Here is a 23,535-nt window from a genome sequence, read left to right as displayed (position 1 = left end):
AATCTTTTTATGTTGTGTATCCATTAACAAATTATGGTTGCTATAGTTACTTGAGTCTCATTTTTTTAACCTATATACTAGAGTGAAGAGGTTAACACATCACTAGCATTAGAGTATTGTGAACTGACTATATACTTGACTTTACCACTGTGTTATTTATTTTCATATGTTTTCATATCATGCACTAGCATCCTTTTATTTCAGTCTGAGAACCCCCTTTCAGAATTTAGGGCAGGTCTAATGATAATTAACTCAGCTTCTGTTTGTTTGGGAAAGTCTTTATCTCATCTTTATTTATGAAGGACAATTTTGCTCAGTAAAATATTCTTGGTTGGGTGTCTTTCTGTCAGCATTCCAAACATGTCATCCTCTTCTTTCCTGGCCCACAAGATCTCTGCTGAGAAATCCACTGATAGCCTTATGAGAGTTCTCTTGTATTCAGAGACATTTTTTTCCTTGCTACATTTAAAATTCTCTTGTTGTCTGTGATTTCAGAGAGTTTTATTATAATGTGTCTTGGAGAAGATTGTTTGGGTTGGAATGTTCGTATGATGTATTAGCTTCATGAACTTGAATGTCCAGATCTCTCCCTAGGTGTGGGAAGTTCTAGCCATTATTTATTTTAATAAACCTTCCAACCACTTTCTTCCTCAGAACCTAATGACACAAAAGTTGTCTGTTAAAATAGTATCCCATTAGACTTGCAGACTTTTTCCATTCCATTTCATTTTTTTTTTTTTCCTCCTCTGACAGGATAATTTCAAATGACCTGTCTTCAAGTTTACTGATTCTTTTGATTGGTCCATTTGCTGTTGAAACTCTCTACTGAATTCTCCAATTTTGTCATTGTATTCTTCAGTTCCAAAATTTCTGTTTGGTTCTTTTATGTTTTCTATCTTCTTGAACTTCTCCTTTGTCTTGTATTGTTTTCTTGATATTGTTCAATTATCTATTGGTATTCTTTTGTAGTTCTCTGAGCATCTTAAAATAATTATTTGACCTCTTCCTTGTCCCTAGCCATCTCTATGCAATTCAGCTTTGCCAATATCTGAGTGGGATAAAACCAAAGCAGAATCATCCTGCAGACTTCTAAAAGACTGCAGAAACTGGTCACTTAATCCTTCCTTCCTTTCCCTGTGAGGAGAACTCTCTCTAGTTGAGTTGTTTTCTTAGCACTTAGCACTGCTAACAGGTGGGATGAGATGATGAAATGAATCTGTTCTCCTTTCTTTTTATTATTTTTTTTGCATTTATTCTCAATTTGTTGTTGTTGTTGTTATTGTTGTTGTTGTTGTTCCATTGAATGACTGGAGTTTCTTAAGTGGACTCCAGAGCACTCTCAGATCTCTTTTTGATTTTGGATAGCTGTTTATTTGTTGATCTTTGTCAAGGATGGAGCTGAGGTCTCTGACTTTGCCATCTTAGTAATATCACTCTTTGTATTTATTGTTAAATAACAGCAAACACCTGGATGTTTGTAGATAACTATATAACTAAATATAACTATATAACTAAATAACTATATAACTAAATGCCATTTAATGTTTTTTCTTTCATGTGTGGCTCTATGCAGTCTAGACACAAATAAATAGAAATCTGTTGGATATAATATTTGCTATGTATATGGAATTAAAATTATTGGATTATTCTGGTGTTTTGAGGATGTTCTGAGAGGCAATTCAAACTGTCATTTAATTGAGTGTGTCAAGTAAAAGAGCTGATTTTTAATGTGACCAGAAAATGGTAATTTCACTCATTACACATAGAAAGAACCTACATTATTTTCTTTTATTTTTTTACTAGTTTCTTTTTTTTTAAGATTTTATTTATTTATTCATGAGAGACACAGTGAGAGAGAGAGAGAGGCAGAGACACAGGCAGAGAGAGAGAAGCAGGCTCCATGCAGGGAGCCTGATGTGGGACTCGATCCCGAGACTCCAGGATCCTGCCCCAGGTTGCAGGCGGCGCTAAACCACTGAGCTACCGGGGCTGCCCAAGCCTACATTATTTTCAGCGAGTTTTTAGCTAGTCCGTCTTTGTTTTTGTTTTGTTTTTGTTTATTTGTCCAGTGCATGAACTATTTTCTAATAGAAAATTGGTTATTTTTTGGAATAGACTTCACTAACCTTTTTAAGCCATGAGGGTGTTGTTTTATATAATGAAGTACTAATTTACAAAATGGTGAACCAAATCATTAAATAGTAAATGATATTCAATGAATCAAAAGAATAAACACAGCTTCCCAAAGATCCTAATTCCCAGGGTATAGTTTATATATTAATAGACAATATTTTTATACAACTTTTGATAGTTCACCATAGCATAGTGAAAGTTATTTATCTACATAAAAATGCAAGAATATCTATTTAAATGCAAGGAAATTGACAAGATAAGTTATTATGTGTTTAAATTTGTAAACTGCTTTACTGTCATTTCATTATTATGATTATGTAGGTTTTCATTAATCTCCTAATTTTACTGTTGAGTAAGCTGAGACACAAAGAGGCTAAGTAACTTTTCCAAATGTATAAAGTGAATTGGTAGCAAAACTGGAATTACTTACGGAGTCCCCACTCCATTACTTTGCTCACTGAATCACTTTGCATTTCTGCTTTGTGTGTGAGGATTGTTTTACATTAATTAAACAGCCTGACAATAAACACTCATTTACTCATTTTTGCTTTTTATAATGAAAAATGTTCAATTGGATGTAAAAAAAAGTCTTTACTTTGGCATTCATATTAGTCCAAAACAGCTGAACTGGATGTTTGTCAAACTTGGCAAGGACTGAAGTCTGACAGAGAATAAACTCATGCCAAGTTCCATTTGAAATTAAATGTTCTGCCAAAGTTATAAGCTACTGAAAATTGGGACTTCACATGAATCTGTCATTTCAATATACTCTACCAATGTCTCATAAAATTTCTTATTCTAATAAGTAATGCTGATGTTATTATAAAACTTATGTAGTATGTCAAGTGTCAGACTTCCCAGAGAAAAAGAACTTTCCTAAGTTAAATTATTTGGAGGTTCTTTAAATATTCCATTTATATCATATGTTTTTATTGCTATCTTTCATCATATGCAGCTTTCTTTTCGCATCTGTTTTGACCTCATATTTAAATCCAATTACTAATACTCTTGCTTTCATTTCAATTTTAGGTGAACTGCTTTAGAAATACGTAGGTGTTCTTGCTTTTGAGTAACTCCATATATGTGTGAATTTATGGCATATGCTTTGCTGTCCACTAAAGGCAAAATTGTTAACAAGAGTTTTTACCCCTGCCTGCTTTCTTCTCCTTTTCTTCTCTTTACTAGAGGAAGAAGCATATTTCCACTTAAAACCCCCTTAGAAATGAAAAAGAGCTGATAAGATATATGCAACATATTTGCCAAGAGCTTTAAAACCAGAATACACTACTTTTAGATTTTGGGAAATATTAAAAGCCTAACAGGGGAGAACATGTTAAAAATAGTGTTTTCCTGATACCGATTAAATGTCTCACAGTTAGATTCTCTGGCTAATGCTGCCAATTACTTAATGACTTATAGAAGCTCAACGCCCTGCCCTTCTGCCAGCCTCCATACTCTGATCTGTGTCCAAAAGCAGATATTTGGGAGTTCCTATGGATTATCCTTTTCCCTCAACCCTCATACCCCAACCCTTTTAATTCTAGTCCTAAGTATTTCTTGATTCATTTCCTTCTCTGTTTCTGTTGCCATTTCCATTTTCTTAATCAGAATTTCACCTTGATTACTGCAACAGATGTGGGTTTCTTGCCTCTGTACATACCTCCCTTCAACAAAATATTTTCATGTCTCCAGAGTGATCTTTTAAATAGGAAAAATCTGATTATACCTCTCCCTTGATTAAAATCCTCCCAAAGTTCCTTCATGCCTTCATGATAAAATTTGAACACCTAACTCTGCTATGTAAGACCTTCCACTATCTGGCTGTGGCTTCCACTAGATTAATATCCTGACAGTCCTGTATTGAACTTTACACTGTAGTTCTTTATAGCTCTTATAGATCCTATACTAGGCTACAATGAAACTTCAAGCTGTAGTTATGTCATAAAATCTACCCATAGGGATCCCTGGATGGTGCAGCAGTTTGGTGCCTGCCTTTGGCCCAGGGCACGATCCTGGAGACCCCGGATCCAATCCCACGTCGGACTCCCGCTGCATGGAGCCTGCTTCTCCCTCTGCCTATGTCTCTGCCTCTCTCTCTCTCTCTCTCTCTGTGATGACTATCATAAAATAAATAAAAATTTGAAAAAAAAAAATAAAATCTACCCATAAATTATCCTTCATCTGAGTAATTCACGTACATCTTTCAAGACTTAACAAAGACATTTATACTCAAGAATGCCTCCTTCTCTGTCCACCTGAGATGCTGGTGTGTGCCTTTCACCCACTAAGCATTTGCATCACTGCACCTAACACACTAGAAAAGAGTATCTTGTACTCTGGCCATCCCCCTTTATTAGATTGCACAGTCTTTAAGGACAGAGGATGTTTTATTCAGCTCTGTAAACTCAGTTTCCCATAGTGCTTGGTACATAGTGGATACTCAGTATAAATACGCTGAATAAATCAATGATGAACACATCTCTTTCCTCTTTGCATTCCCTGAGGTTCAAAGTTCTTCAGTTTTTCTTACCAGACTCAAAACAAAACTTTACATGCTTCTTTGGCAATTTATGAAACAAAAATTTTAGAAAAAATGAGCTGCATCATAAATAATAGTTACCTTAAATTATTTGGTGGGCCCTACTCCAAAACATTTACAAACTTTATCTCACTTAATCACAACAGAGCCCTATAAAAGAGATGCCAGTAATAACAGCAATTTACTAATGGATAAACTAAATCAGAGCTTCAGAAGGTTAAGTAGCTTATCTGACCAAGATCCTCTAGCTGAAAGAGACAGAATCCATATTTATTTCCAAGCTATCTAATTAAAAATGCTATTCTCCTAAGAACTACACTGTATTTATTTTATTCTAAAATCTCCTTGTATCATCTTGCTATAATTAAAACTACTGGTGTCAGTACAAATTAGTTAGTTGGAAAAAAAACACTAAAAAGCTATTGACAATAAGCCTTTGCAATAATATAGATGACTTCCATTTTATATACTTTATGATTTTTTCACAGGGCATGGAGAAGGTATAATGCTTAAAGGCAATTCATTTATTTGACATATATTTGTTTGTTTGCTTTTTATTCATCTGCTTTGTAGACTTAGACTTTATTTATTTGTAATCCTTTTTCCACTGCTCTTCCCAATAGGTCTTTAAATGTTAAGCTCTCAAAAGTCTGAAAGAGGAAAGAAGCCATTGGAAGTATCCAAATGTGATCAGTTGCAGTTTTAATATTCTTTCTATTTTTGTCTTTTTGGGGTTTCAACAGCCCTTCCTTCCTCTCTTGACGGTTTCAGAGATTACTTTTTAAGCTAGTTATATTACCACAGTGTATAATTAAAAAAAAAAAATGTTAGAAGCACTTTTATGACAATAGAATCTTTGTTCCTTTTTTGACATTAGCAGCTGAGATTGTTACCAAGAAGCATTGAGAGAAAAGGGAAACATGACAACAATGGTAAACACTTACTTTAGGAATGGGGAGATACACAGCCAATGTAATTCATTCTTAGTGATGCAGGCAGGCCCCTGAGACTAAAATGGCTAGAAGATTACATGGCTCCAGGGATGGAGTGGAGATGGGGATAAGGAGGCAGGGAGGGGACTTCTTCCTCATCACGAAAATTTGCACATGATCTCAAGAAGATTTCCTTCTAGCCTTCTCATTCTCTGTTCTGATAGTCCCATGGGGTGATGCACACAATTCAGGTGAGCATTTTTATATTAATTTTCTATATATGCTTAGGGTAGAATTGCCAGTTAAATAAAATAAAAATACAGGGCACCTAGTTAAATTTGAATTTCAGATAACAGATACACTTTAAAAAAATGCCCTCATGCAATACTTATACTAAAGAAAGTAATGTTTATCTGAAATTTAAATTGAACTGAATGTCCTGTATTTTATCTGGTAACCTTACTCTAGGAGCTTTTTCAATTTATATAGAATTACCATCCCTTACTGTGAAGATACACTATATTCAAGAGTAGAAGAAATACAAAAGGCATTTAAAATCTGTCTAAATTTTCACAAATCAGTTTTGGAGCTTGAATGAAGTTGTGAGAGATGGCATTTTACTACTAGATTTTATGTATTCATTGATTGAAAGATATCAATAGGCTTCACATTTTCTACAGTTCCTGACAAAGGTTAATCTTGATATATTTAAGATTCCTGGCTGATAACATAAAGCAAATCCCCAGCACACCTAGAAAACAGTCTCTACTGAGGCTTTATTTTTTAAGGAGTGTACTCCTAACTTTGTATTCCCAGACTAGTTACCAAGAAGGAGACTTCAAAAGTTGACTGGACTTAGTCCGTAAGATTTCACTTTTTAAATCCTAAAAAAGTTTTGTTTTTGAGATTTTTGTATAAACAACTGAGTTATTCTTTGATAATTCTAGAATTTCAGGACTACTTTAAGCTCTCTGGAGATCTTAAGACATGATAAAATTATGGTATGTCTTTGCCTACTGCCCATCTTAATCCACAATTCAACATAAAGCAACACCAAACTATAAAATATCAATTGAAACAACAAAAACGTTTTTTGTAAACATTTTTTGAAATGTCAAGTTATTTCAAATTTGTTCAAAATAATTAATTTGGGTCAGTCCCTCTACTTTGCTGGTGTCCTAAATATGTATTTTGCTATCATATAATCCATCATTGATATGATTCACATATGAAATAACCAACAAATTACTTACTAAATAGTTTACAAAGGTAAAAAAAAATGATTGAGAACAAGGTATATAAATCATGCTCATTCATAATTAAAGTAAATGTTTAGTAATAACTATCTGTGGTAACTTTGTACTGTGTCTGCTTACCTAAAGTGAAACTATGTTTTCCAGAATTCCCTTTCCTGTAGGCACTACCCACAGGATATTTTGTATAAGATCTGGAAGGCAGATCTTAAGTTCTGAAGATTGGTACAGATCACCAGGTATCCTGGAAATTCATTTACCTTGTTGCTAATCTACTAACTCATTTCAATAGAGTGGGCACCAGAGGACCCTGTTTCTTCAGCTCACATTTTATATGCTTCTTCAAGCTTTAGGCCAGGTACAGTGCAGCAACATGGCAAAGGGTACCTCCTTCTGCAGCCATCATGGTATCATGATTATAGGTAATGACAGACAGACACAAATTCTACTTATGGATTCCAGTAACCACATTCTCGTGGATTCCAACTTGTCTGTGCAGGTCTCAACTTTTCCACTTTACTTCCCAACTGCTTGTCTGGGTGACCTAGAGGCAGAACAACAGACAATACCTGCATAGATGGATCTACCACTCACAATGGTTTGAGGTCCAACTTCTATAATGTTGTATTCTAGATCAATTGTACTATATTTACTTCTCTGATAGAACTCTGATACACAGTCCTGGAGGATTAATGGGGGAAATTTAGATGAGATTTGTGTGAAAATGTCTCTCCTGAGCTATCTTTTCCATACCTCTTCCCGGTTCTGCATTTTCCTCCTTATATTGCTAAGCTTGTCGATGATCCATGTTTCATGTTACAGTTGATAGGACAATCAGCAACAAATTATCACTTTTTTGGATCAGAACTGGATAAAGATAAATAGCATTCAATTTAATTTCACTTTCTGTGGTTGGTTTATTAAAAGATTTGTTTAAATTCAAGTAGCTTCTGCCTCTGAGTATCTTCTGAAGTTCTAGAATTATTTTATCTTGGATTTTTATAAAGAAAAAAAGCATGATTTAGGAATCATATAAGCCCTAGATAGAATAGACTATATAATATTTACTCATGAGCCAATGTATCTTCACCAAACTTCACCTACAAATAGGTAAGTAATCTAGCAAGTAAAAACTACACAACTTCAAGGCAATGTTTTTCCCAAGAAGAAACAGGGAGAACTTTTATTTTTTCTGTTTCTGTCTCTGTCTCTGTCTCAGTCTCTGTCTCTCTCTCTCTCTCTCTCTCTCCCTCCCTTTCTTTTTCCCTTAGCCATTATGGCAACAGAAATAGAGAGAAAACTTGTTTTTCACCTTGTTACCCATGTTGCCTGACCAGAGTGTTGTGTGTAACCTGATTGTTGCCCTTGGTTAGTAGTCAGCGGTGACAGAGCCGACTCCTACAAACTTCTGAGTTTTTTACTGAATTGACTTTGATGTATCTAAATCTGAATTTATTTCCTCTACCTGTGGGACACTCTTTTCCCTCTAAAATTCCCTTTTAGCTAATAACAACAGATAATTCATTACTATTTGAATATTCCTTGTCTTTTTGTATATGGAAGTTTAATATATTTAAACTATTAACTTTTCTTCAGATATTTTTCCCTGCACATACATCCACTCCACCCAGGCTCTTTGGTGGCACTGCTCTTGGAAAACTATGACACAGCAACAGCAAGTAATAAAAAGGGAATTTCTTAATTAGCTCTTAATTTCAAAAGATGAGACAAGAAACTAGATTATTTCCATGGATGCCAGCAAGGACAAATAAAGAATCAGATGTTCCAATTCTCTCATGATTCCTTAGAAATGCAAAATCTCTTGAATTTGGACCCCATCTTGAAGGAAGTAGGAGATGAAAAATAAATATGGACCAATGGGATAATTTCTGTCTTGGGCCTAAGAATCCCCATTCATATTAGAGTAGTCACACTGCTAATAAGAAACTATCAAAGAATTGATTTCTGGCAGAAAAAAGAGTGTATGAAAGGTGGAAAATAGTAGTACACAGAGCTGAAACCTTATCTGTTATGAAAATTTGCTTATCATATATCAAACAGCATAAAATCCTGTTTGTGGAAAGTTAAAAAGTAGACATAATAAGCAATATATAATTGTTACCATTTAATGAATGTATACCATGTGACAGACATTTGTTAGACACTTTACATACCCTGCCATTATTAGTACTTTCACGGCACTGGAGGTTAAGCATCCTCATTTTATAAATGAGGGAACAGAATTCTTAGTGGCAATGTGATTTGCCTAATATCTCATAGTTAACAACTGGTAGACCTAAGATACTGTCAAAATTTGAGTTCGAAAAATATTTCCTGTGTAATATGTTACTATTCAAAAGGCAATTCTCCTGATGTGCATATTTTATTTAATCAGAAATACCTGTAATAATAATATCATATTATTAATGTATTATAATAATTATATATAGTTATATTATTATTATTTTTAAAGATTCTATCCATTTATTCTTGAGAGACATAAAGAGGCAGAGACATAGACAGAGAGAGAAGCAAACTCCTCACAGGGATCCCAATGCAGGACTTGATCCCGGACCTGGGATCGCACCCTGAGTAGAAGGCAGATGCTCAACTGCTGAGCCATCTAGGTGTTCCAAAACACCTGTAGTTATTCTTGAGTTTGTTCAATAAGCATTTATTGAGCACCATCTTTATGTAAAACATACAGCCATAATCTGAGTTCATAAGAATAGAAAAACATATAATAACTACCCTCAAATTATAATTTTTAGAAAGTCATGATGCTTCTTATGAAAAATGTTATTTGTAAATTCAATTATAGGTACATTTTATGGATTATATGCTCTTGTTCTCAAAAGAAAATTAAGTTGTTTACAAAAAACACATACTAAAAAATATAATGTATATAATAATATCCTGTATGAAGTTTAAAACACTTGTAAAATCACAGAGGAATAAAAGCCTTAACCACAAATCAAAATACTGCATTCAGATAATTAACTGGCTCTAGATATTTTTACTACCAGTAGATAAAGAGAAGTAATTGATGTGGGAAACAAAGGTAGAAGGAAATGTAGATAAAATTAAATGTCCATATAACCTGCAGCCCACTGACAAATACTAGAGGAAGACAGAATATAATGTTCCTCCATGAAGCTCATGTCTTAATGTTAATGCCCTGCTTGAGGGAAAAAGAAATTTGGTTTGACAAGAGCAAGGCCTCTAGTATCCTGTGTCTCTTTTGGATATGAAGATCCTTTTGAAATTTCCCTTATCTTTACTTCATCCAAACCCAAAGTATATAATCAGTTGCGCCCACAACCTCAGGGCAGCAGCAGCTCTTTCTACCCATGGGTCCTGTCCCATGCCTTAATAAAACTACCAGTTTGCATTGAAGACGGTTCAGGAATTCTTTCTTGGCCCTAGACTCCAGACCCCACCAACTCACCTATATTCAAAACTACATCAATAATCAAATTATCTCACTATATATTTTGTGGAATCCCCTCACCATCACCTGAATTATTCCAGAAAAAAAAAAAAAAAAAAGAAACAAATTTCTAGTGGGTTGTATGAGTTTAATTTGCTTTAAAAAGATAGAGGTGGACTCAAGTTAACAATGGATTCTTTCATTGTTTCTCCCAATAAACCTCGACTCTAGAGGTCGGCTTGTACACTTAATACTTTTAGATATTTTTAATGCAATTATATTTCTGCAGCACTATATTGACATACTGAACCCCATATCCCTTACAATTAATCAGCTCTATCCCATTTTCTTAGTCAGTGAAAAGTAATCTGTTTAATTTTTTGCTAAAACTTATTTAAATAAAAATGTTTACAATTTGTTTTCTTTTTTTTTTAAATGCTTATTAGTGAAAATAAGTATTAACTAGCCTGGCTTCTAATAGAGTTTTCATAATTTGGATTTAAAGCTAGTATTTGAATTAGTTGAACTCATTTACAGTAGCAGAGGATTGCAAATGTCATAAAATGAAAGAAATATCAAATATTAGAGAACTAAAAGGAGTAATAACCTCATGTGGGGATAATCTAAGGATAGAATTGTTTAACCTGTGTTTTTATTCAATATTACCTAATCTTCTTTTGGACTTTTTTTGAATGAAAGCACTGAAGGTATTAAGAGAGCACAATGCTTAAAGAATGTTAAGATTCCTCTACAATTAGCAAAATTCTTTGTCATTTAGGCAGAGCTGAAATAATCCCTCACATAACTGCTTAAACCCATGTCAAAATGTCAGCAGAAGCAAAGAGTTTTTCCAGTACTCAGAATCCTATATAAATGTTAAACAGGGACATTAAGCTCACTAAGACTATGCCACTGACTGATTCCTGGGGGTGTTCAATCCAGAGAAAATCTGAATTATAAAAGTTATTTCAGTACCTCTTTAATTTTTTTTATTTATTTAATTTATTTATTTATGATAGACATAGAGAGGGGCAGAGACAGGCAGAGGGAGAAGCAGGCTCCATGGCGGGAGCCCGACGCAGGACTTGATCCCGGGACCCCAGGACCGCCCCGGGTCAAAGGCAGGCGCTAAACCGCTGAGCCCCAGGTATCCCCCCAGTACCTCTTTAATTTTAACCCAAACTACTTGTAGTAAGAGGAGACACACTGTATACCAGTCAATCAGCCATTAACTCTGAGTGAACCAGAGCAGGAAGCAGGGCAGTTCTGACCTGAGAATTCTTGTCTAGGAGCTGGAATTACTCCACAGATATATTAAGTCACTTTATTTTTATTTTTTTTAAAGATTTTATGTATTTATTCATGAGAGACACGGAAAGAGTGAGAGAGAGAGAAGAGGCAGAGACACAGGCAGAGGGAGAAGCAGGCTCCATGCAGGGAGCCTGATGTGGGACTGGATCCCAGGACCCCAAGATCACGCCCTCAGCAGAAGGTAGGCACTAAACTGCTGAGTCACCCAGGGATCCCCTATTAAGTCACTTTAAATAAACCAGTTGATCTTTTTATCTTGGCTTCTTAGCTGTTAAATTATGAGAACATAGACCTTTTCATACACAACAGTTGGGAAGAATCACGAATAAGTTTGCAGTAAAGTTTTCTAAAAACATAGAGTGTCAAACCATACACAGAGATAACTGTCCTAATCTTTTTACATAATCATAGTGTTTTTACTCACAATGTTTAGAAGTCACAATAAAAAAAAGTATTGTTGGAAATATGACTACTTTCTTTAGGATGTCTTCATCTATAAGAAAATAAAACAGCCCAAGTAATTTAAGAAATGAGACTTCATTATCTCACATTACTAGCTGTGTGAACAGAGGGGTGGGAGACGGGTTAATTGAGAGATTCAGTGATGTCATAAAAAATATGGCTCCGTTCATCCCTTCTTTTTGCCCTCCTCAGCATATTCTTTTTTCTTTTTTCCCTAGGATTTTATTATTTATTTTAGAGAGAGAGAATGTGCACAGGTAGGGGGAGAAGCAGAAGGGGAGGAGAAAGAGGGGGAAAGAATCTTAAGCAGACTCTGTGTTGAGGGTGGAGCCTGACCTGAGATCATGACCTGAGCCAAAATCAAGAGCCAGAAGGTCAACCAACTGAGCCACCTAAGCACCGCCTCAGCATATTCTCCTAGTCATAAAATAATGGCTGTGCTTTCAGGTCTGGCAGATACAGCAAAACAGAGCAGAAAGGAAAGCACTAGTTTTCTGTTTATCTCTTCTTAAGAATAAGGACACTTGTCCAGAAGCTCTGCATCCCCTTAGGCCTTTCACATTCTTTGAGCAACTCTAACCAAAGGAATGAGGCAATATGATTGGATTCACCTGATGAGGGTTTACTTGGGTCAAGTAGAGGTGGGGCACCACAATACTGGATTACACCAATGCCACCTTTTCTTCTGCAGTATCACGCTGCTGAACGTAACCACACATGTTAGTGTCCTATAGCTTCATGGTCTTGCATCACATTTAGGCTTTCAAAGCCATTCAGAAATTCTTCTATTTTTACTTGAAATATAAAATTCTTTAAAAATATTGCTGTCTCTACTCTATGGTGCCCTAAGGTTTTCTTTGCCATTTTCGTAAACTTGCAGTCTCCACTCTCATGCAAGTTCTCATTCTCTTGAGTCTCTTTATGTCTAAGAGTGGTGGTGTCTCACCATTACTATAGCCCATAAGAAAAATCCCAATGGACTTTGCTGTAACAGAAGTATCACAAACTGGGTGGCATATAGTTCGGGAGGCTGCAAGGTCCAAAAGCACAGTGCCAGTAGATTCGGTGTATTGATAAGAACTTGCTTCCTAGATGGCCATCTTTCACTGTGTCCTCAAATGGCAGAAATGGCAAGGCAGTTTTGGGTTTCTTATAACAGTCCTAATCCGATTCCTCAAGGCTCTCTCAGGACCTAATCACCTCCCAAAGGCCTCACATCCTTATATCATCACCTTGGGGTTAGAATTTCAAAATATAAATTTGGAGGGAATACAAACATTCATTTTGTAGCACTGTCCCCTTGAAATCCCAGCATTTCACATCTCATGAAATCATGTTTATAGCTAAATATTAATCTTTTCCTTTCAGTAACATATCCATATGTTTACCTGCTTTCAAAACTTTCTTTGTGGAAGTTCCGGAAATAATTGGGGCATAGCTTAGTCTAAGTACAAGGAGGCCCTATATATTAACTTTTACTATTTTCCAAAAGTTTTCATTTTATTTCTTAGTGATCTAAAGTCCTAGCAATAGTAAAATTCATTGGTGTCTCTAATCACCATTAAGAGAAAGGACAATGGTACCTGGCCTAATTACTCACAGGAAATCATAGCAGCAGCCATCTCGAACATTAGTGTCAAATTAAGTATATACATATAGTTTACAACAAAACTTGCATTGAGGTAAAAAATTTGAAATACTGGTGTAGATGTGACCAAATAAGTAGAATCTTGGCAACTGTCTTATGAAATGCTTTCCAAAAAAGAGGCAAAACTTGACCAAACATGATTATACTTTGAAATCCGATATGTATCATCTAAAGAGAGCACTAGACACTGAACTGGAAAAAAACAAAAGAAAACAAAAACAAAACAAAACAAAACAAAACACCCTTGCCTTGATTTCCACCAGGTATACTGAGTTACTGTTTATAATATTCTTAGTTCCAATTAATTAACCTGCTTTTACCTAGTAAAACAAAGCAAAGCAAAAGTGACTGAATTGATTTCTTTCCACACTGTCCTGGAAAATAATCGACCCCTGAGTTACGGTACAATCCTTTGGTGGCCATGGTTATTTCTGTGCTTAGACCAAGTTGACTTTTCATTAAGAGGCCTTCTAAGAGGCTGATCACCCTGAATTCCCACTTAATAAACAAAGGTTGAGAAAGAAAGCATTAGCTGCATCAGGCAGGAAACTAAAATTGGTTTGTACGTGTATCTCTGTGCTAGTTTCCAAACCAAGACGTGTTCAGAAAATACCTGGTGAGCTTCGAGGTTTCCATGGCAGATTTACTGAAAACAAAAATCTAGGAGACTCAAAAATCTGTACTTAAAAAAAGGTGCCTTTGGGATTTTGGATGATGCTTGTCCTTCAATATTTTTTTGGCAATCATTTTATTCAATGTATGTTTACAGTGTTGTGCCTGGAGCATATTCTCTTGAAATCTTAGAAACATCATGCAGCACTCCACATGAGTTAGGGACAAATGAGGCTAGGCAGGGTTAGCCACGGAATCAGGCTCACAAAAATCCCCAAAATGTCTCCACATGATGAAAGGAAACCAGAGATAAATAAACCCGACTATCCTGTCCCAGGTGCCAGAGGTGCAGAATTGTTATACCAGCTACTTGTGACCAGGAAAGAATTACCTGACCCTATAAAGGAACTAAAGATGTTATCACTCATCCTTACACAATGGTGATATCAATAGATACGTTAAAAGGATTTAGGTTCCCTAGTGGGCTTTCAAAAAAACACCAACTCTACAAGCCCTCAGTGGCAACCTTGTCGGGACCCTTCTCACTTCTGAGAGCTTTCTCTTTATCTTTATTTAATAAACTTCTATGGCTTTACTCACTCTCGTTTGTCCTCGAGATTCATTCTTGGACTCCGTGAGACAAGACCCAAGCTCTCCCATATCATACATAGCCCACTGATCTCTTAGTACTAGCCCACTCATTGTTCTGTGTTTCTATATGACTGAACGGTAGTTGGCATTGTTTATTCAATTGCCTAAGACAGAAAGTTGGAATTGTCGATGACACTTCACTTACCTTACACACCAAATCAGCTACTAAATTTTATCCTAACTTTGATGTCACTAACGTGTATTTAATACATTCTTTCTCCTCTACTATTTCTCAGATTCATTCACCATTATTTCTCATTTTGAATTACATAAATGTCTTACTAAATCATCCCCATTCTTGTGCATTTGCACACTCCACTTCATTCTCCACACCCTGGTGTGATACCGGCAATCTCCTGATTAATGGGCCCATATATCCCCATTGTCTCAAGATATAATCCAAAAACTTTCAAATAGTCTTTCAAATTAGACCTCTAACGGTTTGATGATTTCAGTAGTAGAATGAAGTTCCTTTGTAAGTATTATGAGATTTTCGAAGGGTATGTTTAGCAGTAATAGTTTTTAAAAAATCAATTTTCTGACCCTCAAATTCCATATGCTTCTTTCCTAACTTCACATAAAGTTTCTCTTTTCACCTTCCAAGTCATAATTTCTCATTCCCTACTTTATAGGGAAAAAGGATGCATATAATTCAGTCATCCAAAATTCTATTATGGTATATTCCTTAGTTATGTAAAATGCTTTAGGGTAACTAAAAATGAAAGATTTATTACATCAGAAGTCTTGCTGCCTCTTTTTATTTTGAACATATTGTTATTACACATGAAGCATGACTTTAGAAATGAGTAGCTCTGGCAATTGTTTGGATGTTCTAACTGCACATATACTGGTAGAATGTGTAGGCAGGGAGAGCGATGGTAATTTTCTTTTAAGAGTCCTACATATTTCATCCACTGACTTTCAAAAAAGGCAAAGATTTTATGGAAGGGTTTGATGAGGCAAATCAAAAGGAATAATTTCTTCAAAATTTTTTTAAAAATGGCCTTTTCTCCCACCTATTATAAGTATGCAGTTTATTTTGGATATATTCATGCCTCTGAGATGTGCTTTAGTTGGAAGAAAAAGTATCTTTAAGGAGATTAAGAAGCTTATGCTATTCATATTAATATACTTAAAAAAAACCAGAAAGGTTTTCATGGACTACCAGAATTGTCACCTTACACAGAAGATACACAGATTAAAATGTTACAACTCAGGGTTTCCTGTCAACTCAGGGCACATTTTACAATTGTCAATGTGCTGAATTGTGTGATGCTTTCTTGGCTAAGGCTGGGAACTAGATTTCCAAGAAATTTCTTCCTGGTACGTTCCAAGGTGAACCTGTGCATAATTTTGAAGGCTGAAGTAAAGCTGACACTATTGTTCTTGGAAAGCTGTTAGTCAGATGAGGTGCCGGAAGGATGCCTGGAACCCCAACTTGTCCTTACACTGCTCTGTTCTGCATCTCCATGGCTGGCTTTGCTGACCATCAGCAGCCCAGCCCATCCTGAAGTGTTTGGACCTAGCAGCAAGGAAGCAACAGCTTCCCGAGGTGCTTTTTCCATGGACCTCTCCATGGTTTGCCCCTTCATAGTTTCACTGTGTAGTCAGAAATCTCAGGTTCTTCATTTTTTTTTAGTAAGCTTAGACTTGCCCATCCACTTCAGTGCTTCAAGAAGACTGATCAGTGACAGTTTCTCTGATCTTGAACGTTTGATTTCCCTTACAGAGCTTCATTTTGCTAACTCCTCCCACATTCATGTAAGGTTCAATTCCTATAGTCATTGCCTCATTCTCATATTCTGGAGACTCCAGCTCCTTACTGAATCTTCACTGATAGAGTCAGCCAAAAGCCAATTTTAAGAATCATATTATGAAATCTTATTCTAGTATTAGTTGTCAGTTTATTAGCCTTAACAAATGATTAACATTAGCCTTAAATGATTAATATTTTCTTGTACCTGCTATCAAAACTAAAATTCTTTATTAGATGTTGGGTGGATTATTTTTAGGAGTATTAGATTTCTGCCTTATTAAGTATACAGAGAAAGTTTAATCATGATGCACAGTAGTGTTAATGAAATTAATAACAAACTTTAAACATGATTCTTATTTCCTAAAAAAATCATATACAGAAATCAATATACACAATTCTACTAAAATAATACTATGTCTTTGGTCAAACTCTTCACTTTGTAAATAACTTATGATTTTAGCTACATTTTATATTGCTTTATTGCAGATTAGTAATAAGAAATAGCAGAATAAATATTATGGCTTCTTATAAAAACAAATGAATTAATAATAGTCTTTACATTGTTTTAAATTTTTTTAAGATTTTATTTATTTATTCATGAGAGACACAGAGAGAGGCAGAGACAGGCAGAGGGAGAAGTAGGCTCCACGCAGGGAGCCCTATGTTGGACTTGATCCCCGGACCTAGGATCAGTACCTGAGCCAAAGGCAGATGCTCAACCACTGAGCCCCCCAGGCATCCCTATATTGTTAATTTTGATTGATATTTACCATAGATCTTTAAAGGGGTGTTCCCTAATTTATTTCTCACTGGCTTTTATCATATTCCTAAAAACATTTAACATATATTTGAATTGAAAAATGAGGTTAGGCTTTTTCTGACACATTCCTGATTTAGCTTATAATTAACTTTTGCTAATTAACTTATATGTAAGACATTATATGGAAGTTGAAAGAGCTGAACATTCAGTTGTTGACAAAATTGTTTTTAAAGCACATAAAATTAAAGCATTTTATCAACAATTAGTGTGTTGATAAAGATATTAAATTTAACAAAATCTTTGTTTCATATTTTTGAATAAATTGGGATATGTAAAATGCCCCTGTGAGTAACTTTATTAATTGATTAATGAGACATTGATGGTAAGTTATATCTCATTGTAGCATCCAACAAAATTCATTCACATAAAAATTGGAATTGGAAACATTTTAACTTCATCACATGAAAATAATTTTTAATAAAATTTTGCTTAATTTTAAAAAATAATAAAATTTTTACTATTTTCATGTTATGTGATAATTATACATAAATCCAAAACTTATATTTCATTTAAGTCTTACAATCACAGAATCAATTTTAAAATGATTTTTTATTTCATATTTTATTTTAGAAAAATGTGATCGATGACCAATAGAAATCTTTGAAACATAAAAACTGTTATATTAAAAAAAAAATCTGTGAAGAAAGTAAAACTAAAAAGTGACCTTAAGGAGAAAGATGGAATTTTTCCATGTATTTTCTAAGTAGATGCTGATGGAGATTCACCCTAATATTTAGATTCCATTAGGTATTAATGTGAGGTAACTATTTATTTTCAAAATACCATTATTTATATATACTGGAAAAAATTTTGCTTCATATCTTTTTCAGGTTGATTAAAGTATAAAATGTCTTTATAAAAACGTGAGATGTGCCTATCTTTCCAAAATCATTTTAAGATGTACCTGTACATAAAGGTTTGATAACAACTGATCTACCTTTTATTTACTTTTATCAGACATATCCCTCATTATCCCTCCTTAAGTTTACCACGATTCATAATCTATGTTCCAAAATTGTCATATATTCTTTGCTTACAATGTACTGAGCTTCCTCACTTCTCCCTCTCTATCCCCACCCCCGATACAAAGATACTCCTTATGTATTACAGCAGTTTTTATTTTTCATGGAAGGGTGAAAATATCATCCTCCTGAGCATTGTCCAAAGTGAATCAGGTATCTCTCCCAACTGCTCCCAATAATCCTGTATTTGACGATGCTTGTGGTTGCCTGTTTACTCATTTGACACTTCTAACAGGCCATCATTTAAGTTTCCAACACAGTTAGTAGAAAAAATAGAAGGTACTCAATATATATTATTTGAGAAAACAACCAACTGACAATGAATGAATCAATGAGTAGATGAACAAATATATTTCACAGGAATATTTAATACAGAAATAATAGACTAGAAATTTAAAACCATAGAATCCAGCCCTAACTCTTAACTAAATCTCTTGGTTTATATATTTCATTTACATCTAAGCTACTACTTGCACTGAAGTCTAGAAAAATATTATTTTATCCTTAGAAGCTTTATCATCTAATTTTTATTTACTCTTCTTTTTTTATGAAGTGATTAATATTAAGGTAATGTCTAATATTGAAGGTAATGTCTAAATAAAAGATTATTCCTGGTGATAGGTAAGGTGATTTTTAAATGACCTGCTATACGTATAAATAGACATAAACATACAGCTATATGAAATATCATTTATTATGAAATATAGGGCTCAATTTTACAAACTCAAGTAGTTCTATAGTTCAGAAAATATTAGAATTGGCTTCCAATGGAAGCAGAATCATATATCTAATTGGTATTTATGATTTGTAATAATAAAGATTGATGACATTTAATATGCTGTTTTCATTGGTCCTGCTGTGATTAGACCTATTCCCAGAAAAGAGTATCAGTTCATATTTTATAACTAGCAAAATAGAAAAATAACAGAGTAATATTAATGAGCTATATGGGGCAATTATATATAAATTTTGAATTCAATTAAAATCAACACTCAGCCAATGATATCTGAAAAACTACTAAGACAAACTTATAGATTAGCAATGAAATTTTTATGAATATGATGATATAATCAAAGTCTTTTCTCTAAGTAGAAATAACACTAAATTCTAACCTAGCAAAATTATTTTTAGAACTCCACAGTCATAAAATTATTAATATGTAGGACTCAGTGCTTATAAGATTACAAATTTGTGGTGTTAAGTAAATCAAGTTATGGAGTCATATTGTTATCAGTAGTCTCCTACAATTACTTAAAACTGAATCTACAAGATGTTGTTTGGTCTCTACATTAGATTTGAAAGGAATTTACCCTCTCTAGTCCCTAAGTTTAAGTGGCTTGTGTTGGAAGGCATATGCTTCCGTAAGGGCAGATCCTTCACAGGGATTCCCTACTTCTTCTGTCATCTCCCCTGGAGATACCATGTTATTTTCCAAACTGGGTGACTTCTAGGGCTTTGTAAGTCACAGCCTTGGCACCAGTCAATATTAAGTTCTTTAATTTTTTTGGAGTACCTACTTAAAGCAAGTCCTATTGCTGATTGCCCCACAAAGTTTCCAAGGAAAAAGCAGTGTGCACCCCACATGCATACTCAGTTAAAGCAAGAGTCATAAGCTTCCATGAGCATCTAGAGTACCTAAGTGCTAACTTCTTACTGATCAGGAACCATACCTACAAAGTCAACACCACCTAATATCTTTTTACTTATCATCTCTTAATGTTGCTATAGAACATGGATTGAAGAATATGTATTCCATTTAGGCCGCATGTATATACTTGCTGTTAGTACATTGCTCTTTAGTGTATAAACTTGAGGAATACCTTAGGAAATAGTTTTTTGTTTTGTTTGTTTGGCTTTTTTTTTTTTACATTTTATTTATTTATTCATGAGAGACACACAGAGGCAGAGACATAGGCAGAGGGTGAAGCAGGCTCCCTGCAAGAAACCCGATGCATGACTTGTTTCCAGATCCCAGGATCACACACAACCTGAGCCGAAGGCAGACGCCTAACCACTGAGCCACCCAGGCATCCCAGGAAAGAGTTTTCTAATGGGTATTAGGAGGCCTACTGTAAAGATGCTGTGCATTACACTCAATGCAGTTTGTTGAAATGTTCTTTTTTTTTAATAAAGTGATGTCTAGCTTTGGAATTTGGAGAGAATTGTGTTCCTTTGAAAATGTGGTTTGAGATTTATTACAAAGCCACTGTGAATCATGTATCTGATCAAGATTTCCTTTTTAGCTGAGTTGGAAATCAGAGTTCAATTTGGAGATTCCCCCCAACGGCAAGTTTATACTTTGTGATATGCATATTTATATCTGTCCTTTATTTGGCTCTGATTTATATTTCTACTTTTTTTTCCTGTTCTCACCTACTTCTAATTTATGCTATTTTGTTACATATTATTTCATGTTTTTAAATTCTTAATCTATTTTGGGAACAAGGTGTGATCTAAATTAACAGTTTTATAAAATTATGTGCATACTTTATATTTCTCACTTGCTAATATCCCTGCTGTGGGAATTTGTACCAAGCTCAAATTATTTCTGCCATAGGTCCTAAAACTACTACTATAATGCGTATGTTTTACATTAGTGCATATGGTATAGATAACAATAAAAATCAGAGGCCCATATACTCCAACCACCTATCACAAAACTACAGGGACCTTACTAAGGTCTTTCTACTGAAGACAGAACAAAATAAGTATTTTTGGAGATGAATGGCAGTTGACAACTAAGGTAAGGTCTCACAAAGTGTGTTTTATTATGAACATTATCAAGGATCAAATTCCCAAACTTACTAGTGCACAGAGATTTCTTATTGTATCCAGAAGCCATTGAGGACAAATTCATCTTAAAATATATAAAAGACAAATGCATAGACTGAAAGGTAAATGTAGTAAATGTGGATAAGTCATACTGATTAAAATGTGCTAATTTATAAACTTATACAAAATAACTTTGGTAATCTTTGCATACTAAAAATTAATTTAATGCCAAAAAAGTTTCCTGTATTGTTAATGTCACTCTAGGTATATAAATGTGACATTCCTCTGAGTGTGCTGATTTTTATTCATACAAGCCATAGCACAACCTCCTTGAAGGTTTCTTGCATATCATTCTTTGAGTAGTCTGGTTACTACCATTGACCTTATCTGGAGTGATTAAGGCTGTTTGGTTTGGTTACAAGTACCAGAAAGTCACTTGGGATATCTGAATAAAAAAAGGAAAGAGGGATAGATATGACATACTAAGTTTCAGAAAGAAAATGGAACTAGGATATGCTAGCTAGACCAGCCAGACCAAGACTGGGATCTCATTTCCAAATTTTGCTAAAGATGGGGCTTATTGTCAGAGTTTAGGTCATCTTAACTATGGGCAGGGAAGAATCACGTTGTCCAAATTATAATCATATGAAAGAATAAAAAAAAGACTTTTAATTAAACTGTTGATTTAGAATAGTGGGTCTACAGTTAAAAGGAGGTTGCATGTCATGTAAATATTTAGAAGTCATAGTCATATTGGAGAAAACTGAATCTGTAGGAATATATAAAATTGTTATTGGAGATATATATATATGTGTATATATATATGGGTAAATTAACATGTGTTTAACAGCATAAAACTAAGATTGATCTATAGTACTTAGGAGTTTTAAAATGAATTTCATTGAAGTATCATTTAGAAATAATAAAACATACCTATTTAAAATGTTAACATGAAGATTTTTGAATAGTGTGACACTTGTTTCTACTATAAACACAGGCCAATCACCCCAAAAAGTTCATTATTTTTTTATGTGTAATAATTCATGTTCTATGTGTTATAATAAGAAATCATTTCCTATGCCTAAGATCACAACTATTTATCCTATTCTTTTTCTTTCCTGAACAGGGTTTCTCAGCCTCATTGACACATTGGGTCAGATATTCTAAGTTTGGATTTTCTTTAGCCATGGCCAAATATCCAATGGGGAGCAAAAACAGTGTTGCTAAGAATCACTGTTCTAGAAGTTTTACAGTATTAGCTTTTACATTTAGGTTTGTAATATAATTTGGGATAATATCTGTGTATAGTTCAAGACAGGTTTATTTTTTTTTCCAAATGGATATGCAGTTGTTCTAGCAACATTTAAAACATACAAAAGACCATCCTTTAACCATGGAACTGCCTTAGTACCTCTGTCAAAAAACAGCTCACTATGAATACATAGATTTACTTTTGGATGCTCTATCTGTTCCACATATACATATGTCTATCTTTACAGCAATATCATAGTATTGATCTACTTTTTCCTTTTTTTAAAGACTTATTTTAGAGAGAGAGAGAAAGAGAGAGAGAGAGCCCACACAAGTGGGAGGGGCAGAAGGAGAGGGAGAGAGAATCTCTATCAGGCTCTGTGCTGAGGGCAGAGCCCCATGCAGAGCTCTATCTCAAGACCTTGAGATCACAACCTGAACTGAAACCAAGAGTCAGACACTTAACCAACTATGCCACTCAGGCACTCTAGTACTTTTATGATGAGCTGAAATCAGGCAAACATTTTCCAAATTTGTTCTTCTTTAAATAATTGTTTTGGCTATTCTTGTTCTTTGCATCTCCATATACATTTTATTTTATTTTATTTTATTTTTTTAAAAGATTTTATTTATTCATGAGACACACACACACACACACAGAGAGAGAGAGGCAGAGGGAGAAGCAGACTCCATGCAGGGACCTCGATGTGAGACTCAATCCCAGGATTCCAGGATCATGCCCTGGGCCAAAGGCAGGCTCTAAACCGCTGAGCCACCCAGGGATCCCCTCCATATACATTTTAGAATCAGATCGTGATTCTTCTTCTTTCGAAAATCCTCTCCTAAAAAAAAAATTTCTGTTGGAATTATGCTTCACATTGCATTGAATTAATTGGTCAGCTTGAGAAACTTGACATTTTAGCAATATTTAGTTTTCCAATTC

This window comes from Canis lupus, chromosome 38 (genome assembly GCF_048164855.1).
Source record: "Canis lupus baileyi chromosome 38, mCanLup2.hap1, whole genome shotgun sequence".
In the NCBI taxonomy this organism is placed as follows: domain Eukaryota; kingdom Metazoa; phylum Chordata; class Mammalia; order Carnivora; family Canidae; genus Canis; species Canis lupus.
This window is presented reverse-complemented; position numbering follows the sequence as displayed.